This window comes from Rhinopithecus bieti, unplaced genomic scaffold (assembly GCF_001698545.2).
Source record: "Rhinopithecus bieti isolate Rb0 unplaced genomic scaffold, ASM169854v2 scaffold_6481, whole genome shotgun sequence".
NCBI lineage: Eukaryota > Metazoa > Chordata > Mammalia > Primates > Cercopithecidae > Rhinopithecus > Rhinopithecus bieti.
The window spans coordinates 3069999-3092277 of record NW_016805314.1 but is presented as its reverse complement, the minus strand read 5'-3'; the positions used below and the strand labels follow the sequence as shown (position 1 = coordinate 3092277).

The window sequence follows — 22279 nt, the reverse complement described above, 5'->3', positions numbered from 1 at the left end:
GTAGGCATGGTCAGAAGCCTGAAGTTTATTCTAAGTGTAATAGTAAGTCCTGAAGGTTTTAGCCATTAGAGTGAAATGGTCTGGATTTAAGTGTTGAGATTCCCCTGGGTGATAGTTGAAGAACTGATTACAGGGGAGAAGGAGCATACATAGGAAAGTAAGTTAGAAGGCTATTGCAATAACCCAATTGAGAAACAGTTGCAAAACCTGTGGTGACAGCAATGAAAATAGCAGGAAATGAAGAGTTGAGATGGTCTTTGGATTGAATTTAAGACAAGAAGGAAAAACAGAAAAAGTCAAGATGCTTGCTAGCTTTAGGTTCAATCGGCTGGTTGGATGGTGGTGTCGTTTGCTAAGACTGAAGCATCTCAAGGTTGAAAGCTGTGTGTGTAAGGGGGTATGGCATGGCATGAAATTCCACTCGTGTGTGTGTGTGTGAAGTGTGAGAAACCTGTTGGATTCAAGTGTGCATTTGAATGAATTTTGTGTTCAGGAAAATGGACTGGGCTAAGGATATAGGTTTGGAAATAACCAGGATACAAATGGCATTTAAAACCATGGGATTTCTTGAGAACTTCCTAGGACAGAGTGTGCAAACAGGAGACTTGAAGACCTAGGCTAGAATCCTGGAGTACCCCTTCTTTTAGAGGTCAGAAAGAAAAGGAGAGGCTTAGGTGACCCGAAAGTAGCAGCAACCTAACAATTAATAAGCAAGTAAATGCACAGAGTTTAGTGTCCCAGAAGCATGGAGAGGCAAGTATGTTTTGGGTTTTTTTTTCTTGTTGTTGTTACTGAGAAGAGAGAAATACAATGGGAAGATGAAATGACTTTTGGCAATTTGGTAAGATTGAGTCATTGATGACCTTGATAACTGCAGTTGTGTTGGAATGGACGGAGTTGAAAGCTCAATTGTAGTGACTTGATAAGGGAATGGGAGGTGAGAAAGGAGAAAGATGGAGAATATAGAAGACACTTTTCTCAATCCACTCCTAGTGACACTTAGCCCCAGACCACAAAAGCTAGATATTGACAAGATTTTGAAAGGCCATTTGCTGTTCCTAAAATAACCGTGGCAAATCACAGGAAAGCCAATTTTGTGGTCCTGCTTTGTAACTCAGTCCATCTTTAAACAGCTTTCATTATCAGGAAGTTATTCCTTCTATTGACCTGAGAGATATACACCCATTTTAATTTTATGGAGATAGAGACATAGGAAGTTTCATTAAAACCCTACTCCTTCCTCATGTGCATTCAGAGCCCTTCCACCTTTCCGCATTGGCCTGCTGCCCAACTCTCTATGCCTTATACCTCTATGTGAGCCACCACACAGTTTCCAGATAGTGCTGTGTGCATTGAACATATATTGGAAATTTTCACTGAGTTGTGAGTTCCCAAAGAGAAGAAGCTTACTGTCATCAAGTGTGTATGCCTAGTACATAGGAAGTGCTCATTCAACTGTCATTAAAGAAATGTTTTTGTTTTGCAATTTTCATCTAATCTACATTCATTTGCTTGCTTCTCCTTAAGGTAAAACAATGGTACTCTTGGCCACACACTATATATAGAGTATGTGCTATTTCATGTAAAACCAATAGTTCGGAGAGAAACGTGTGATTTTCTTCCCATCCCCATTTGGGATCTCTAAACTCAGCTCATGTTTTGGTGGGGGTGACACTCCCATGCTATTATTCTGCCTTCACCTTGGGATCTCCATTTCTGTGAGGAAGATAGATGCTAATTTCTTTGCAAATACCTTGCTTTCTCACATCCTAGTGATGTTTTCAACCTCAAGCGGGGAAGAAAGTCTGGATGATTCTCCATTAAGAGTGTGCTATTAAAATTGTCAATTTCTTGAAATACATGGTTGAAAAATGATCATTTTTTCCCCACTGTGTGTTACCCTAAACTATAGACCTGTCACGAGGCAGTGTTCTAGCGTGTGGGTACAGAGAAACTGTGGGAAGATCCAAGTGGCACTTAAATTATATTCTCCTTTTGATTTCAAAAACATTTAGTGCCATTTAGTAGAATTCCAATGCAGTTGGTTCCATAGAAAAGGGGGCTGTCCCTTTTAGAAGCATCATTGCCACAGTGACTGAGAAAAAGAAATTAAGCCATCAAAACAGCAGGTTGGCTTTTCTATCCAGACCGTCGTGGAATTAAAAGGACAGGAAGACTCTGTGGGCTCCTCTGCAGCCCGCGATGGTATTCACTGCTTCACATCTGTTCCAACGCTGAGCAGAACAGACCGTTGACGTGTGTCCAGTCCACTAATGTTTCAGTGAAAAGTTGATTTTTAAAAGGAGGCCAGGGTATATTGAAGAAATGGCATTTCATGTAGAAAAATTGCCCTTTCTCCCTGATAGCTTTTAAAGAAAATATGCTCTGTACATAAGTCAAAATATTTTTTTTTCTGATGGCTTAGCATGTCCCACTATTTCCGTCTGGGATCTGAAAGCACAGCTGTGTTCTTCCTGTCTCACACCTCATCTTCAGAAAGAAAATCCTCCATGGGGAATGTGGCCACAGACTGAACAAAGTCTATAGGAAAGAAAGGCACTGTGTTCATGGTTGCTCTGGTGTCTTAAATAGATTTTATAAAAATTATGGAGATATGGGTCAATATCCCGGAAGAAGAAGGGATTCCTGATGTTTCTCAGATCCCACTCTCCACTGAAGTGTAGGGTATCACCATGCAGGATAGACCTGGCTGAGTCCAGCCGGTGATGATTTCTGCTCACCTAAACTTCTCAATACCATTTACAGTTTTTAAAATGGAACTGCCTGGTTCAGGTACTTCCCACAACAATACCTGAGGAATTAAATTAAGAAGTGAGAGTGAGCACAAGGCTACCTAAGCAACTAGCACTTCAAAAGTTAAACATCTCCCTCAAAACTGTGCGTTGCTAGTCTATAAGTGCAGAGATCCTATATTTATAGCACAATGTACAGAGAGAATGGTCTTCATCTCCAATCCATACTCAAGAGGGAACTGTGAAATATTTAGCCGAGTGTGGCTCAGGGAGCGCCCTCGGTCTTGACCTTCTGTTATCCTCTCATAAAAATAACAGCTCAGAGTTACTGAGTGGTTGCCATGCTCATGCACTGCTTAAAGTCTCCACATACAGCCAGTGTGAAGTAGATACAATTAATGCTATTTTAGGTGCTAGAAAGCGAGTCAGGGAAGTCAGGTCCCATGACGAAGCCCCCACACGCCTGTGGCACACAGCTTAGATCACACCCAGGCCCGCACGCTGAGTCCTTCTGCTCCCCTGTGTCTCAGCTGTGGTGAGGGTCCTCTCCCAGCAGACTGCAAATTCCTTAAACGTCAAGGCCAAGTCTTCCTGATCTTTACATACAGCTCATGGTAGGGGCTTCATAATTACAGTATAAATATTGATGAAGTCTGTCCCACATGGTCTACCTCATCTTGACATGGTTTGACTTATCATTCTCTTGTATCACGGCCTTTACACTAACTTAAATGAATTTGTAATTTCTTTATCTAGATGCACACATAGATCACCTTCTAGCACAGCATTTTCTACAAAGTGTTATTCCTATTAAATGCTGCAGCAAGCCATGAAGTCTCAGAGCTTTGTGCCGAAGTTCCCCAGCCTTTCAGAAGTTACCTGCTCCTCTGTCTGTGAGTGGCTTCTCTCAGCAGCATCAGTGAGGGAGGCTGGGCCTGTATGCTCCTCTCTTGCAGATGAAGCAGCACCCGAGTAAGCCTTTCTAAATGTCTGCCTATGGTTACTTCGTGGATTATGTTACCAAACATCTCCCTTCGTTTAGGAAAGCAATCTCCCCTATCAAACATTTACCCAGCACCTGCTCGATGCACGACATTGCATTAGGTGCTGGGGGGATTCAAAGATGAATTAGGCACAGTCCTTGCCCGCAAGCAGCTCACAGCTGAGATATGCTAGATGAGATTCAATTGGCATCTGGGCTCTGGTGAATCAATGGCTCCCGTTTGCAGTGGATCTTATTCATCACAATCATGGAACATTTAGTGAATGGTCATTGAGCACACACATTTCATAACAGAGACTTCAGTCACAGTGAGTAATCAAAGAAGACAAATTCTATTGCTTTTCCTGCCCTGAGTCCTTTCTCTCTCCCAGAGAAAGAACAGCTTTTTTCAAGTGATTAATAGAATGCATATTCAACTGGCTGATGGGTCAGACGGAATAGGGTAGCATTTTTTGGTATATCATCAAGCTTTATGTATCTGGCTTTTGATATGGATTGTCCTATCCTTCACACTATTGTTCAGGGTTCCCCTCTTTCTGCCTTTCCTCTCAGCTCACTGTCATCTTTTATGGGTGTCTGCATGTACTGGGATTATAAAATTCAGGCAACTTCAGGATCATTCTTTCTTGTCTCATCCTTGATCTCACCCCAAAGTATATTTATTGCTGAAGAGAATGATACACAACTCTAGCTCCATCAGGCAAAGGAGAATTTGGCCAGCAGAAGCTTTCCTTTCCAAGTCAAGAAAATTCCTCTACTAATTTATAAATTGCATTAATAGCAGGCTGCTGTGTCCAGTTACAGACAGGATCTTCATCTTCTCGAAGCACCTGGTTTTCATCTTTAGTCTTAATTTCAGAGGCCAGCCTAAATCTATAAACTCTGTCCTGTCTCAGTGGATAGTAAATTCCATATTGGATACAGGAAAAAAAAAAAAAAAAACACTTTCCCAAGACCCTTTGAGTGCTTTCAAATGGTTTTGTTGCTTTTGTTCCAAGCCTACTGTTGGTTTCCAATGAACATAATTTTAATTTGAAGTCTTGCTGGCTTGCAATCTTTCTATAGTATGGCTAAGGAAATGCCATCAGTGTTAAAAATCTCCAAAAGGCCATCTTTATAATTCTTGTATGTCAGGGCAAACCAGTTGCAGCTCCCAGGAGGACTATGGCAAGTGTGCTGGCTGCTCCCAGGGAGAGCCATCGTGAAGACACCTTGGAGAGGTATAGCAGCAACAGGCCACTCTCAGGCCACACGTGCTTTACAAGATGCTTAAAATTGAAGCAAAGGCACAAATCTATGGCTAAGTTTTGAAGAGCAAATGAAAAATGGTATAAGCAATACATTCTTTGGCACCACCAACAAAAAAGTAAATAAAAAATACAACTTTGTGCTTAACATAATGCAAGGATTTAATTGTTTATCCTCTCCCTCAACTTCAAACACTGTGCATACCATTCATTACCTTTTTAAGATAATGTGAAGCTGTCCTTTTTGAAGGCTATCAGAAGTCAGGAAAGTCAGTCTTCAGTAGGGAATATTATAATGAACTGTAGAAGATCTGCATCAGATCAAAACAAAGCAACACAAAACTCACACAGAAACAACAAAACAAAGGAAAACACACACACACACACACACACACAACCCCATAGCTAACATCTAGTCCAGAAGTTTGATTATATAGATGAATTTTCAGAGAGGTTAAATGAATTAATTGAACAAATAAGTGGTAAAACTAGGCTTGGAACCCAGGTTTTCTGATGGCTAATTCCACATTCTTTTCACTGCCACCATTTTGTCTTGAATTTTCTTTAAAGCCTACTTGAAAATGAACATGCTTCAAGTGCCTGTCTAATCCATGCTGGCTATTCTAAAAGCTGGTGTGGTACTGCAGAGACCAGACACCTGGTGACTGCATTACCTACTATATGCCTTCATATTTTCAGTGAACTATTCAGTAGGGTGCATTTCAAAATTTGCATTTGCATTTCTATTCTTCTGTAGTCCCCTAGTACCATTCACATCTCTCGATATTGGCCTCTGTTCTCTCTTCTGCTTTTCAAAGCAAAAATTACCCAGCAAAATAACAGGAATTGCCTCTCACATGCTGAAGCTTATTTGACAGCAGGGATTTGGCTGACTCTTGAGCATCCTGCTTGGCATTCAGGGATGCTGCACCGCCTGGGGGTGAAGGAGGATTGAATCTGAGCCAGACTCGCTAACTCCCATTAGGGACTCCAACCTCTTGCCCAGGACAATGATAATGTTGACAACTAGAGTCCATTATGGGGAAGGGGATTTAAATCATAGTCTAATTCTCATTGAGGGTCTATGCCAAATTTTCAGGATCTCAACACTAAGGTCGTCATCCTCATAGAAATAAGAAAATCTCATCATTCTGGATAAACCTAAACAACCTCAACTTTGATGAAGAACTACTTTAATGCAGATAAAATTCTAGGTTATTCTAGTAAAATCTGCTGGCTTCTGATTGGTGTATTAGCTACCAGAGCTAAGAAAGTAATGGTCCTGCTTTAGGTTCTAGTGATTAGACCAAATCTAGAGTGCCCATGTTCATTGTAGCCACCACACCTTAAGAGGAACATTGAGAATTGAAGTGTATCAGACAGAAAGGACCATGCTGACGTTACAATGTGAAATGTCATCAGAGCAATTACTGAAGGGCTGGCTGGGCTTCAGCCTAGAGGATACCACTGGAAGAACCATAAGAGCTCTTTCTTCACGGATCTGAAGATCAATCAGGTTTGCTCTCGATGGCCCTAGTCAAATCTAAAAGTACCAGAAGGAAGTTACAAAGCAGCACATCTTGGTTTAGTGCAGAAAAAGAACATTGTGGTAGGAAAATGGCACAAGCAATACGTTCTCTGACAGTGAAGACAAATAAGGGGAAGCCCAAGTGTGATGTTGTGAATAGGAATCTAGCATTTAATGAAAGACTAGGCCAGATGATTCTAGTGCAGTGTGTTTCATGGAACATTACTGCCATACGATTATTCAGTACAAAGGATGGGTGGCAAGATAAATATATTTGGGAAATACACTGTGTTTATTCCTAGAAATGCATGATTCATATTAAAAAGCAGTAAGTAAATTCGTTTAATTTAGCATAATCCAGGTTTTTCCAAATGCATTTGGCTGCTGCCTCTGCCACATTTTAAAGCAATTTTGTTTCTACCCTTTGAACACCTAGTGGGAATACTTTCCTATAGATCTCTTCCTATCCTGAGATTTTTTTTTTGTATCAAGAAATCCTGAATTCTTTAAAACAGACCTGGCTTTGATGCGATGGCAGTGCTGCTTGATATTTTGCTGTTTCCAGGAATGACAGTGTTACTTGAGGCCTTTGTGTTTGATATAGGGGGGCTGATGTATATGATTTGAGATCAATGTGATGGTCGGGATTGATTTTAAAGAGAGGTAATGGAAGTCATGCAGACGGTGATGGTAAAGAAGAGCCTAAGACTGTAATCACTGATGTATTTGAGGGAGTCTCTGCATGGGATGTGGCTAGCAAGCCCTCCTTACTTGTTACCTGTGTCTGTTTGCAAGCTCCTAAGAGATGTCCCAGTTCCCGGGAAGGTACATTATTCTCAGCCAGAGAGGATACACATCACGTCTCCAGGTGCTGAGGCAGGGGTTGCATGATGGAGTTGGCATCATTTGATGGTTTTCCTTTTAGCTAGGTCTTCTCTTCCATACTTTCATTAGAGAAATGACAAGCAAACTCCTATTTTCTGTAATTTTGAAATGCAGAGTATCACATTTAGATACAGAAAGATGTAGAAGAGGTGGGGGTCTCAAAAAAGAGAGAAGTAGGAGGTGGGGCTCCTTGAGTTGCTTTTGGTGCAGGACCCATGGCCAGCATACCACATGTGAAGGAAGAAGAGTGAGCAGCAGTTTGTAAGGCACGGGGGAAGCAAGGGTGCGATGCTGTGAGATGGGAGGGAAGAAGCGTCGTGAATGTCAGAATGCAACAAGATTTGTCCAGTTTGGTTGGGAGAGGGGCAGTGGGGTAAAATGTTCAGTGTTTCAAAGAAAGGTAATTCTGGACATTAGGCAGACAAGAGTAGGTTAAGGAGAGAAGCCATCCCAGGACTATAGCAGTAGGTAACGCGCCCTTTTCTCAAAGACAGAATTGGCTCTTGGGGCTAAGCTCAGAGAGATTGTCAGTAGGTTCATTTATTCAACAGTGACTCAGCTGGAGAAATATCACCTGGGACGGCCAGATCATGTCCCTTATTTTAGCGGGAGTGAGGGCTGCTATTGTGTGAGTGTGACTAAACTGGAAGTTAGGGAGGGAACGCTGATGGCCTGATGGATTCTGACCAATGGAGAGGGTACTCACCCTACACCACATAAGTGGGTGGGAGCGGAGAGTCTGCAGCACACCTTATCAGTGTGTTTCCTTGCAGGGTTTAATCTTTCATCATAAAGGCTATTAGGGATTTCATCACAGGCTGCTCTGGCAATTAGTTCAGAATAAACTGAGAAAACTGCAGGGACTTTGCTGAGGAGACTTCAGCCTTTTCATTTATAGCACTTTTTTAAAGTAAAATAATGACTGTTTAAATTGTACAGAGATATTTATAAAAGGGATAAAATTTTAAGCTACTCTGGGAAGATGTGGTATAGGAGAAGAGAAGGGAGAAGCCCACTAGCCACGCTGTGTCAGGCCTCCTTTTTTCCATTTGTAAAGTGATTGAATTTTATTTTAAGTATCTGTGATTGGTATTAAATCCATTACAATGCCAGGTAGACAGCTGAAAAGAAATTAATGGAATCTTTAGATGTTGGTGAAATGTAATTCTAATGCTCATTGTGTTGCAGTAAATAACCTGGTTGTGAAGAGTTTAGAACCTTCTCTAACCCTAGGGAAAAGAATTTCCCTCTCACTTCCAGGGTGGAAAACCCCCCTCTGAGAGTCAAATTGTGTGGTTCTATCTCTGATCTCAGGCAGAAGGAAATTGCAATATAAGGCTTGGCTCTGTTTCAGTAGGCCATGTTGCCTGATAAGGTTAATTGATTTCCATTGCTTTAATTAACAAAATTAATTTTTTATGTAATGAGGGAGATTTGGGTGTGACATGGGTAGATGGAAAGATGACAAGTGTCAGCCCCATAGTTAAACGGTGACGTAGGTCCTGTGAGGATGGACAACACCAAAAACCCTCGAGTCGCGGAGTGAATGGGGCAGGTGACTACACCATAAGCATGCCTCTCCTCTCTCTTAAGACCACCCTGAGCCTTGCTGGAGAGCTCTTGGACTTTGTTACTCTCCTGTAATGGTGGCTTTCAGAAATCCATCATGGTGGGCCACAGGGGCTCATGCCTGTAATCCCAGTGATTTGGGAGGCCCAGCTGGGAGGATCATTTGAGGCTAGGAGGTCAGGGTCCACCTGGGTGAAACTCCATCTCTACAAAAATTTTGAAAATGTAGGGAAGTGTTCAAAGTTTGCAGTGAGCTATGGTTGCGCCACTGCACTCCAGCCTGGGTGTTAAAGCAAGACCCTGTTTCCAAAGAAAATAAATCTATCACTTCTTCCTCATGAGTCTCCAAAATGAGTAATTCTCAGCAAAGTCTCCATGAAGAACTAAGATAGCATCAGAGCCTACTCCAGACCAAATTTCAGCTCCAGGTTCTCGCTCCACGTCCCAAATGGCCTTCTCGGAAGCCAGCATTGTCCTGAGCCTGGGCCAGCCCAACTGCAGGAGACTCCACCTGAGTCTTCTGTTTTTGCAAACACAGGGCAGGCGACTGGAGTGGTCCGCTGCCTGTAGACTGCCACTCTTCACCCTCCCTCTTCACACGCTTCGCTAGTCACACATATTCCACCTAGCCTCCGCACCGGTCCCTCCGGAGGAATGACTTGCAGCCTGTCTTGTTTATGTGTCTGGCATCAGTAGGCGGCAAGGAGATTTGCTCCTCATCGGCTTGATCAATCTTTCTGCTGTTGAAGCCTCTCAATGAGTTGAAAGTGATTTTCCCTGCTTTATGTACAAGTAGGAGCGGATCGCCTTCAATTTCTAGTACAGCGACAGCAGCACTCTATCAAGTTGTTGCGTTGCATAACCATGAGTGCGGGGTGCGGTGTCTCCTGTGCTCATGGAGTGATGGTGATGCTTGGCTGTGTGATCCATCTTAGCCCCGTTTGCTAGTGTGCTTTACGTCAAAAGCACAGCTATTTCTGGTGCGTTAGTTCTCCTCTTCCCCCTGGGGGTCTCTGAAAGACGGAGGCCTCTAGGGATGGTTGAAAGGAGTACTGCAAAACTGCCATGATTAGTTCTGATGCCTGAGGAAGCTAATGCCTCGCTAGGAGACATCACACGGAAGCCTCAAAGCTGTCTTCCTGCCTCCCCTAGAAACACGTTTTGCTTTCTCCCTAAACAGAGTTCAGACAACTTCTGTCGAGTCCTCCTCTGTGGGACTCAAGAAAGAGCGCTGTTCCTTCAGGCTTGATGTTATTAATTCCTGGTTCCTATTCATAAGAGTAATGCTGCTAAGGCATTTTTTTTTTTTGAGACAGAGTCTTGCTCTGTTGCCCAGGCTGGAGTACAATGGCACAATCTCAGCTCACTGCAACCTCTGCCTCCCACGTTCAAGCTATTCACATGCCTCAGCCTCCCTAGTAGTTGGGATTACAGGTGCATGCCACCATGCCTGGCTAAGTTTTTTTATTTTTAGTAGAGATGGGGTTTCGCCAGGTTGGCCGGGGTGGTCTCGAACTCCTGACCCCAAGTGATCCACTTGCCTCGGCCTCCCAAAGTGCTGGGATTACAGGTGTGAGCCCCTGCGCCAGGCCAACAGCTGCAAAAGCATTTTAAGCGAGACTGATTTCTCTTTTTTTTTTTTTTGAGACAGAGTCTTGCTCTGTTGCCCAGGCTGGAGTACAATGGCACAATCTCAGCTCACTGCAACCTCTGCCTCCCACGTTCAAGCTATTCACATGCCTCAGCCTCCCTAGTAGTTGGGATTACAGGTGCATGCCACCATGCCTGGCTAAGTTTTTTTATTTTAGTAGAGATGGGGTTTCGCCAGGTTGGCCGGGGTGGTCTCGAACTCCTGACCCCAAGTGATCCACTTGCCTCGGCCTCCCAAAGTGCTGGGATTACAGGTGTGAGCCCCTGCGCCAGGCCAACAGCTGCAAAAGCATTTTAAGCGAGACTGATTTCTCTTCCTCCTGCAAAACAAAAGGAAACGTTTTGGGATTGCCTACAAGCATGCACCTGGGCAAATCTTCCTGTAGGGTATTCAGCTGCGCATTGTGTTTTCACCTTGACTTCATGGGTGGGGAGAAAACAGCATCACCCACGGGCACCTACCTGAAAGTCAGTCAAAGGGTAGGAGCTCCTGCATCACTTGTTCATGGCAAGGAGACTCAAGGAAACTTAGAAATGTCCAGGAATAAGTTGCCTATCTAGTCAAGGCACCTCATTTGACACATGAGAAGGCTGAGACCCACAGAAATTAAGTCCTATTTTGAAGTTCCAGAGTTTGCTAATATTGAATTGGAATTAGATCAAGACCTTTTTTCATTTGTTTATTTGTTAGAATTCTCCCATATGTTTAAAATTTTTTGGTTGATTATTTATTGAGCAACCGTGAGGTACAGGCAAGCAGGGTTCTAGGTACGGGGGATTCAGAAATGAATGCAATTGACAGAATCCCACAAGAAGCTTGCAGCTAGGTGTGTGCATGAGAGCAGAGCTATGAGTAAATAAATATACACGTAGTGTCAGGTATCTGTGCTGTGAAGACAAAGAGAAGAAGGGGGATAGGCAGTGATGGGAGTGCTAATTTGCAGCAAGTGTCAGGATCACATCTTTTTAGCACTGGTATTCAACAGAGACATGCAGGAAGGAGAATAGCGGCTATGGGGCCCTTGCAGAGAAGACTATTCTTGATAGAGGGAGCAGCAGTTACAAAGGCCTTTAGTTTCGTTATTTTCCCCCTTCATCACAGAAACAGATGCTTAGAACTTATATATTTTCTTATGTGTTCACTTAAGCCTCTCCCTCCGTAACACACACACATACACATACACACACACACACACACATTCTTAATTCACGGGCTAAAGTAGTTATATAGAGATCAGCTATTAATAAAAAGAGGAGATAGAGGGAAATATAAAAGCTTTTACACACACAGAGAGAGAGAGAAAGAGAGAGAGAGAGTCTTAATTTGTGGGCTAGAGTAGTTATATAGAGATCAGCTATTAATATAAAGAAGAGGTAGAGGGAAATATAAAGCTTTTATACACACACAGTGTTAATTTGTGGGCTGGAATAGTTATGTAGAGATCAGCTATTAATAAAAAGAGGAGGTTGGGGAATGTACAGGCTTGACAGACTGTAGATGCATTCAAGGCGGAACAGTCGCTTGAGTCTACCACTTTGCCATCGATTCCTCAGCTACTCTAAGATGGGTAGGCTGGTGTTGAAACTGGGAAGTGCATTTCTAATCACAACTGGTCAGCACTCCCCTGCATACTGCCGGATGACCCAGAGAGTCCAAGGACACTTTTGGAGCCTGGAAGTTGATTTCAAGGTTCTATTTCTTGTACACTCAGAGGCCAGTGCCTTCAGACAAGGCCCAGGGGTGGTAGGGTCAGAGGTGATGTCCTACTGCAGTTCAGAGTTCTCACTGCCGCGTAGACAAAGGCAGCATTTAGTGGCACACCTGCGTATTCTTCAGAGTTAGAAAAGGAAACTTTTTTTTTTTCTAGATACAAATGAGGCACCAAAGATTCCGGGAAGCAGAGATGCATGGTTGGAGTCAGTCTGGTGTGGCAGTAAAGGCACAGGAGGCTATGGCTGACTTGTTCATTTTCTTTTACAGGATTTTTGTGAGACTTGGGGGTTGCAGTGTTCTCAGGAGCCATGTACTATGCTGATCTAATTCAATTGGGCTTTTGTTATGTTCTGAGTATTGGCAGGATTCTACAGGGGATACAAAATAAAATTACACTTTTGTCTCTCTGCAATGACTCATAGTCTTTCAAAGCAAGGTAGGGCATGGGCCTAGAACAACAGGAGCCCAGCACACAGTGACGTGTGATTATGTGCCACGAGGTCCAGGAGATGAGGGTAGGCTTGGTCCTTTAGAGACTATTGCAGAGCAGGCAGGACTTCAGCTAGCTTTTGAGGAATGGCTAAGATTCAAAGAAGGGGAAGGCAGAGCAGGCCAGATGGAAGAAAGGGTACATCTGAGCATCGTTTGTTTTACCAGACCATGAAGAGGCTGGCCTGGGTGGAATGAAAGCCTTCCTTCGCTCAGAGGAAGCTATGGTGAAAAGGCTGAGTGTCTGGGGGAACTAGTGGGCAGCCCTCCCTGCCAGGTGGAGAGGTGAGTGGCTAACAGCATGGGCTATGGGAACAAACCCCAGTTTCAAATCATGGCTCTCACACTTACTAGCTGCGTGACCTTGGCAAATTCCATAACCTCCGAGTCTCAGGCTTTTTCATCTTTCAATTGGAGAAGGTAATCATACCTAATTCAGAAGGCTGTTATGGGAATTGTGTAAATTAATACAATGCAAAGTTATAATGAAATGCCTGGCATATAATAAAGCACTCGACAGTCATTTTTATTAATAATAAAATCATATTTTGCTTATAAGGATGGAAGGACATCACAGATGATCGAGTAGAGTTGTGTTAATAGCTTAATGGAGGAGGAGGAGATGAAAGTTGTATTTTGAAACGTATCCTGATGCTGGTGAGACAGGTGGGTCTCACCAGGTGAGAGACAGTAGGAGCACTGTCAGCAGGACACGCTCAGGCCTAGGGAGAATCTCAGATTTATTTGAGAAAGAAATTAGCAACCCCTCTCTTGAGAAAAGCCAGCTCTTTGAACATCTCTTCCCAGTTTTAAGTCTCACATGTGGAGGACACACAGGATTCCTCACGCTGCTGGCCAGGCCGGTTGCTGGTGCATGGGCAAAGCTTTTTCCTAGCAGGAACACTCCTTTCCAGAGCTATTTCTATCAAACCAAGGATTATAGGGATGGTTGGGGAAATTCCAATTTTCCCTTTGGCAGGCTAGAATGAGGCACCTTTTTGAACTTTCTCTCCATTGTTTCAACCCTCCCTAGAGACTTCAGCCCTAACGGAGTGGCAAATGTCGCCTTCTGAGCCTTTTTGCTGTAAGTCCAGTGCAGAATAGTCTGTAGCACATTGGCCGGCTGGAAAGGTCAGTGGTGGGCAGTTTCGCTGTTAGCCCACTTTATAGGAGAGGAAGGCAAAGCTAAAGCTCAGGAATGAGGCGGCAGAACCTCAGAACTGGCCAGCACACCCCCTCCACCTTAATTCCCTTTCGTCTGCAGCATGGTATCCCCGACAGCTGTGGCACATCCCCCACCCCCCGCCCCAGTCAACATGGCACTGCCCACCTGGGTCAGTCACCAGGGCCCAGGATGATGAAACAGGGGCTTGCTTTTGTAGCAAGAGAGCCAGTGGTGGGTAAGTGCCTGCTGTGCTGTTTTCGATATCACCTCTGAGATGAATTAAGTGTCTGAGGCCTGCAAGATTGCAGCACTCACAGGCTGTCATTGAAACAATTGCATTCAATGGAAGAAAACAAACTCCTTTTCCTCTGGCAGTCATCTTTTGATTCTGTAGAGACAAGAGCTAAGCGGATGGAAAAGGGAGAATGCAGCAAAGCCCCCTACCCCCATAATGGATGAGTCAGAGGCTTGGTGAGCCACAGGGTTTCTTGTTGTGCCCAACACAGGGCGGCCTTGTGGCTTCCACAGGTAGCAGGGCTGGGCCCAGGAGCTGAAAGCCCTCCCAAGCAGGAGACAGAAACTGCTTGGAAATGAGTGGTGGAAATCAGTGTTTGACCCCCCGGTTCAGAATTCAGCTGTACTATTCATATCATCTTATAATGCTGCAACATCCTCTCCTTTTTATTTAAGCTCAATGTTTGCGAAATTCTAAAGCAATTTTAAGGGTTTCTGTGCACCAGATTTCACCCTGAGTTGAAACCTAGCCCAGATATCCTTCCTTTGAGTTCTATTTGGAGGCCATTTTTACATGGAAGTTTTGATGAAGTCTGCTGTAAAGGTGCCCTGGCGAGGTAAGGAGTGAGAATTGATAGATATGAGGAGTCTCTTCCTCAGAAGTCAACTGACTGTACAATATGTAAGGCTTCTTCCCACAGCAGCAGGTAAAGGCACTAAAGTGGTCGCTGACTTCCCCAGATAGCTCAGAAATCCACAAAAAGGGGCATGAGCTGAGGGCACCTGAACTTGCAGTCTCTGTTGGCACTAGCCCTGCAGCGGATCCTGCGAGATTTCCGCGTAAGTCCATGGTTCCCCAGGCAACTGGGCGATTGTTCCTCCCGCCTTGCGAGACCAGACATCTGTTGACTGCATATTGATCAATAGCAGCGCTGTAGGTGAGTGGGCCAGTATTTAGAGACTAAGGGAGTCTTTGTGTCTCTAAGCTTTACAGAGAGTTCTGCACAGGTGACAGGTGTTCAGAGCTGCTCTCAAAATGGTGACCGACTGCTTGGCATCTCTTGCCTTGGGAAAAGAAGCAAAACAAAGCTACTGACATTTCACGCCTTGCTTATCACATTTAAATAGCATAGACTTACCCCAACGGTTTTTACTGTCACAAAATGTCTTTCCAGGGCGTGAGGGGTCGCGTGCTTCTCTTTTGACTCTAAGATAAGATGCTGTGCCTGTGTGAGGCTATTCTGTATTTTATATTCATTTGGTTCTCTGTTGCCCTTGCAAATTTAACAGCCTTCAAAACTGGATGCTTCTCACTGGTTCTATAATGAAGTAGCAATTTGTCTCCAGATCGGAATCCAGGTATAGCTGTGCTAACTTGAAGCCTGCCCTTGAGTTTCTGGAGAATGTTAAATGTTTCCATGTGTGGAAAATCCTTGGGTGTCACAAAAATGGGGAGGAAGAAGTCCTCATTCTTTTAATAACAAATGGGGGTGAAAGGAAGTAAGGAAAGGGAGATGCTAAGAGCAAGGACATTCACTAAAAGTAGAACCTCTGATAGCAACAGCAACCTGCCCATCCTTTTTGTTCCTCTCACTCCAAGTGAAATGCTAAGTTGAGGCTGGGGGAAATTGATTTCTTTTAAACTAATGCTGAATGAATTTCTATTGTATTTCAGGCACTGGGACATTTCTATTTATTTTCTCATTTAAAATTCTTAATCCTATAAAAGGGATTCTATATTGACTTCCATCTTAAAAGTCTTAGAGACATTATATATCAAAGGCAATACACTTATTCAGTGTACAAACTTTAACCTAGATTTGTCTGGTCCTGGATTCCAAATTCTTAGCCACTAGATCCTACTACCTGAGTTTGTCTTTTTTTTTTCCCCCATTAGGAGAATCTATAATTCTGTGAGACCCAAAGAGGCTAAAATGTTTTCCTAAAACCTGTTTGGCTCCTGGCTTCTGAGTCTCATACCTAGTGGATCTTCTTCATTCTCCCTCCAGATCCCAAGACCAATGCTTCTCTGAGACAGGAGGGATTAGTGTTACCAGTTCTTGTCCTACACGCTGTGAGCTCTGCATCACGTGGCCTTCACTTTTTATGTAACTTTGATTGGGTATCTTGGCCATGAGACAGCCCTCTCCTTTGTTCTGAAGTCCTCTTCTTTAATGATATTGATTCCATTTCCTAACCTGGCCCTCTAGTTTCATCCTGGGATAGACATCCTGCCATGCTTTATTGGTTCCTCCTTTCAGGAACTGGACTCTACATGGGGCTGCGTCCTGCTACTTGCGAACAGAGCCCCTAGAGGGAGACTCCTTTCTTTCGGGACTTCCATCACTGTTGTTCTCTGTGGTTGATAGGACACCCTGAGCCTGCATTTAACAACTCCTACAACCAGCTTCCTGCTTGGACCTCAACAGGTCATCGGTTTGATTCTTGGGAGCTACACTTGCCATTAGCCTGCACTTCCTCTCTTAATCCACACAGCTGGGTCAGTTTTGCTGCATCCTCACCCAGTTAATTGTCCAAGACACTCTGTCTTAAGGAGATTTGGAATCCGAGTGAGGATGATGTCAAAGACTTGGAGGAGGTGATTCCAGTGTTGAATTAACTATTTTTCTGATTGAAAGTCAACTTATCCTCTAATCCAGAGGCCATTATTGAAAACAAATTTGGGGAGACTGAGGACGCTTTGCCTTCTTTAATCTATGTAATATCATAGCCCACTGAGTCTGCCTACACCAGCAGTAGCCTCATGGGCAGAGGCTCTGACTTTGTGGGTGCAGCCTCCGGGGTGACGCAGTCCAGGGCACACACTGTAAAGCGAAGTCTGCCTCGTCTTGTTCTGAAGACAGTCTCCTGGCCGCTTGTCAGGTGTGAAGTGCTGACATGTGTTGAAATGAGAACTGGATTTGGAGTTAGGAAATACAGTCACCTGGACCATTCTGCCACTCTGTGTGGCTTTGGGGAAATCACAGCCTTTCAGCCTGAGCTTCCTTTATTATAAAATGAAGAGTAACAATGGCAGCCTTGCCCATCATGAAAGATGGTTGTAAGGGTTAAAGTCGAGGTTCTCAACCAGAGGTGATTTTGTTGCCAAGGGGACATTTCACAATGTCTGAAAGGGAGTTGCTGATGACATGTAGAGAGCAAAGTTCAGGGCTGTGGCTAAACACAGGCATGGGACAGCCCCCAGTGAAGTAGCCAGCCAACATGTCAACAGTTCAAGTGGAAACATGCATCCATTTAATGTGTTTCAGATATAGGGTCCAGCCACAGACTGAGCTCTGCTTCCATGGAGCCCACCAGTAGGTAAGAGTAGAGACAACACATCACCAATGGGCTTATTCCTGTTGCCCCTCTCATGCCCTACCCAAAGGCCACCCCAGACTGGCCAACAGCCTCTACAAACCGTCTCCCATGGAGATCTAGAAGACTGCAAGTTAATCCTCACTAAAGTGCATTGATTACGGGGCTCTCGCCTCTCACTCACTGGTACACTCTATGGGAGCAGGGCTTGGTCTGCTTACTCTGGACCCTAACATCTGAAAAGAGCCCAGAGTGTTTTTTCCTTTTAAAAAAACTTTTATTTTAGGTTTGGGGGTCCATGTGAAGGTTTGTTACAAAGATAAACACATGTCAGGGGGGTTGTTGTACATATTATTACATCAGCCAGGTATTAAGCTCAGTACCCAATAGTTGTCTCTTCTGCTCCTCTCCTTCCTCCCTCTCTCTCCCTCAAGCAGACCCCAGTGTCTGCTGTTTCCTTCTTTTTGTTCATAAGTTCTCATCATTTAGCTCCCACTGAAAGTGAGAACATGCTGTATTTGGTTTTCTGTTCCTGAGTTCGTTTGCTAAGGATGATAGCCTCCAGTTTTATCCATGTTCCTGCAAAACTCATGATCTTGTTCTCTTTTTATAGTTGCTTAATATTCCACGGTGCATATGTGCCACATTTTCTTTGTCCATATCTGTCATTGATGGGCATTTAGGTTGATCCATGTCTTTGCTATTTGAAGAGTGCTGCAATGAATATTTGCATGCATGTATCTTTGTGTTAGAATGCTTTATGTTCCTCTGGGTATATACCCAGTAATCGGATGGCTGGGTCTAATGGTAGTTCTGCTTTAAGTCTTTAAGGAATCACTGTACTGCTTTCCACAATAGTTGAACTAATATATATTCCCACTAACAATGTATAAGGGTTCCCTTTTCTCCACAACCTCACCAGCATCTGTTATATTTTGACTTTTTAATAATAGCCATTCTGACTGGTGTGAGATGGTATTTCACTGTGGTTTTGATTTACGTTTCGCTAATGATCAGTGATATTGAGCTTTTTAAAAATATATGCTTGTTGGACGCATATACGTCTTCTTTTGAGAAGTGTCTGTTCATGTCCTTTGCCCACTTTTCCATGAGGTTGCTTGTTTTCTCCTGTAAATTTGTTTAAGTTCCTTATAGAGGCTGGATACTAGACCTTTATCAGATGCATAGTTTGCAAATATTTTCTCGCATTCTGTAGGTTGTCTGTTTACTCTGTTGATAGTTTCTTTTGCTGCACAGCAGCTCTTAAGTTTAATTAGATCTCACTTGTCAATTTTTGCATTTGTTGCAATTGATTTTGGTGTCTTTATCATGAAATCTTTGCTCATTTCTGTCTAGGATGGCATTGCCTAGGTTATCTTCTAGAGTTTTTATAGTTTTGGGTTTACATGTAAGTCTTTAATTCATCTTGAGTTGATTTTTGTGTAGGGTGTAAGGAAGGGGTCCAGCTTCAATCTTCTGCATATGGCTAGCTAGTTATCTTAGCACCATTTATTGAATAGGGAGTTTTCTTTTACCCATTGCTTGTTTTTGTCAGCCTTGTTTAAAATCAGATGGCTGTATTCTTCCTGTAATCCCAGCACTATGGGAGGCTGAGGTGGGTGGATCACCTGAGGTCAGGAGTTTGAGACCAACCTGGGCAACATGGCGAAATGCCGTCTCTACTAAAACTACAAAAATTTACCGGACATGGTGGTGGGTGCCTGTAATCTCAACTACTTGAGAGGTGGAGGCAGAAGAATCGCTTGAACCTGGGAGGCAGAGGTTGCAGTGTGCTGAGATCATGCCATTGCAGTCCAATCCGGGTAACAAAACGAGACTCTGTCTCAAGATAGTACTACTACTGCTACTACTGCTGCTGCTGCTGCTGCTGCTGCTACTACTACTACTACTACTACTACTACTACTACTACTACTAAAGTAATAATAATAATAATAATAATAATAATAATAATAATAATAATAAAAGATTAGATAGTTGCAGATATGCTGCTTTACTTCTGGGCTCTGTATTCTGTTCCCTTGGTCTATGTGCCTGTTTTTGTACCAGTAGCATGCTGTTTGTGTCACTGTAGTCTTGTAGTGTCGTTTGAAGTTGGGTAACATGATTCCTTAGTTTTGTTCTCAACAAAATACTTGCAAACCAAATCCAGCAACACATTAAAATGCAAATCCACTATGATCAAGTAGGCTTCATCCCCAGAGGCAAGGTTGGTTCAACATATGAAAATTAATAAATGTGATTCATTGCATAAACGGAACTAAAGACAAAAACCACATTATTATCTCAGTAGATGTAGAAAAGGCTTTTCCCATTTATGTTAACACAAAGTTTTAACTTTATGTTAAAACTCTCAATAAAGTAAGTATTAAAAAAACATACCTCAAAATAATAAGAGTCGTGTATGACAAACCCACAGCCAACATTATACTGAATGGACAAAAGCTGGAAGCATTCCCCTTGAAAACCAGCACAAGACAAGGATGCCCTCTCTCACCACTTCTATTCTCTCACCACTTCTATTCAACATAGTACGGGAAGTGCTAGTCAGATCATTCAGGCAAGAGAAAGAAATAAAGGACATCCAAATAGGTAGAGAGGAACTCAAACTACTTCTGTTCCAGATGACATTATTCTCTATCTAAAAAACCCCACAGCCAGCTGAAGCTCCTTCAGCTGATAAGATATGTCAGCAAAGTTGCAGGATACAAAAATCAATGTGCAAAAATGACTAGCATTCCTATACACCAGCAACAACTAAACTGAGAGCCAGATCAGAAAGGCAATCCCATTCACAATTGCCACAAACACAAAATGAAATAACTAGAAATACAGCTAACTAGGGAGGTGATAGGTCTCTACAATGAGAATTACAAAACCTTGCTCAAATAAATCAGAGAAGGCACAGGTGGAAAACATCCCATGCTCATGGATAGAAAGAATCGTTATCATTCAAATGACTATACTTTCCAAAGCAATTTACAGATTCTATGTTATTCCTATCAAACTACCAATGACACTTCACAAAAACTAGAAAAAATTATTTTAAAATTTATATGGAACCATAAAGGATCCCAAATAGCCAAGGCAATCCTAAGCAAAAGGAAAATTTTTTAATGAAAAAATAGCCACCAAGGCCCAACTTTCTGGACTGCAAACATAAATCAAATATAGGAAAAATTTAGAAAACAAGTAAAGGAAAGATGGCCTATGTGCAATAATGGAAAGTTAGAAGGATAAGATGTGATTAATGCTTTACAAATGCTAAAATTTCAAATAAAAATAAAGTAGAATTTTGAAATAATTGAGGTTGAGTTACAATAAAGGTAAAAGGTCGAGAGTTAGAAATAGTATATAACTGACAAGTCTTAAAGATACCAGAAAAAAAGCTTTAGAAGCCAATGAAATGCAAATGTAGATGATTAAGAGAAAAGGCTAAACCCATAGCATAAACTAAACATTTAGAAACAATTGTGATACTTTTTAAAAAGGAGAGTGTTTTGTTTTTGTTTTGTTTTAAGACATAAACTAGTCCTTGAAAATCAGAAATAATGAGAAGGAAAATAAGAAAACTCCAGTTAGAAGCAAAGGCTGTAACTAAGCCACGGTGGCTCTGATCCCCCTGGGGAGTCTCTGTGGAAATGGCAACAGTCCTCCTGAGGAGAGAGGACTGGGGACGGCTGGGAACGGGAGCCTACACTGCATGCTTGGTGTCAACTGTCCTTGTCACCCTTACTGGTAACGACCTAAGACATGGGAACCCTGGCCCGGTGGGTCAAGCCACAGCCCACAGCCAATTCTTCCTCCTTTTGCAACTTACCAGCTTACCAGGCCAGCAGGCAAGTGGGGTTTGGTTTCCGTTCTGACTCTACGGGGTCACTCCTTGCAGGGTCTGCTGCTTTCATCTGGCCTGCTCGTTCTGGAACTCGCTATAATAACAGAGCAACACGAAAGCTCATGAGTGACCAAATCCCTTTCTCTTCCGGTTTGACTCCTGGATTCTCACTTTATCTACACTAATTGTATTGGAAAACAGATAGAGGGACACCCTTTGTAAGAACCTGGACTTGGGTTCAAATCATGACTTTGCCCACTATTAGCTGTGCAACTTTTAAACAATTTTATTAACTTCTTTGAATTTCAGTTGTCTCGTACAACAAAGGAGGAAATTTTAAATAAGTTTATCACTCTTAATCGTGCAAATGAGAACATTTCTTAGATTGTGAGATAGTCAAGGACAGGAACCATTTCTTATTTGCTTTTGTGTCCTGAATATTTAGTCAGGCACCCAGCACATGGTAGCTGCTGTATGCTTTTCTAATGATGATGATGAAAGCTGAGGTTTTGAGTATTGCATTACCATATGCCAGGAATTGTGCTATGCATTTTATTCTGACTATATCAATTAATCTTTAAGGCCTGGCACAGTGGCTCATGCCTGTAATCCCAGCCCTTTGGGAGGCCAAGGCAGGTGAATCACCAGAGGTCAGGAGTTCAAGACCACCCTGGCCAACATGGCGAAACCCCATCTCTACTAAAAATGCAAAAATTAGCTGGGCGTGGTGGCGGGCACCTATAATCCCAGCTACTTGGGAGGCTGAGGCAGAAGAATTGCTTGAACTTGGGAAGTGGAGCTTGCAGTGAGCCACGATCATGCCACCGTACTCCAGCCTGGGCAACAGAGCGAGACTCTGTCTCAAAAAAA

The 22279-nt window shown here is 43.0% G+C and overlaps 1 protein-coding gene across 2 annotated transcripts in view; it reads left to right on the top strand.

Moving 5' to 3' along the window:
- OPCML (opioid binding protein/cell adhesion molecule like) overlaps window positions 1-22279 on the top strand; it is a 1180847-nt gene that overhangs the window by 197752 nt on the left and 960816 nt on the right. The gene's annotated exons all lie outside the window — the stretch shown is intronic.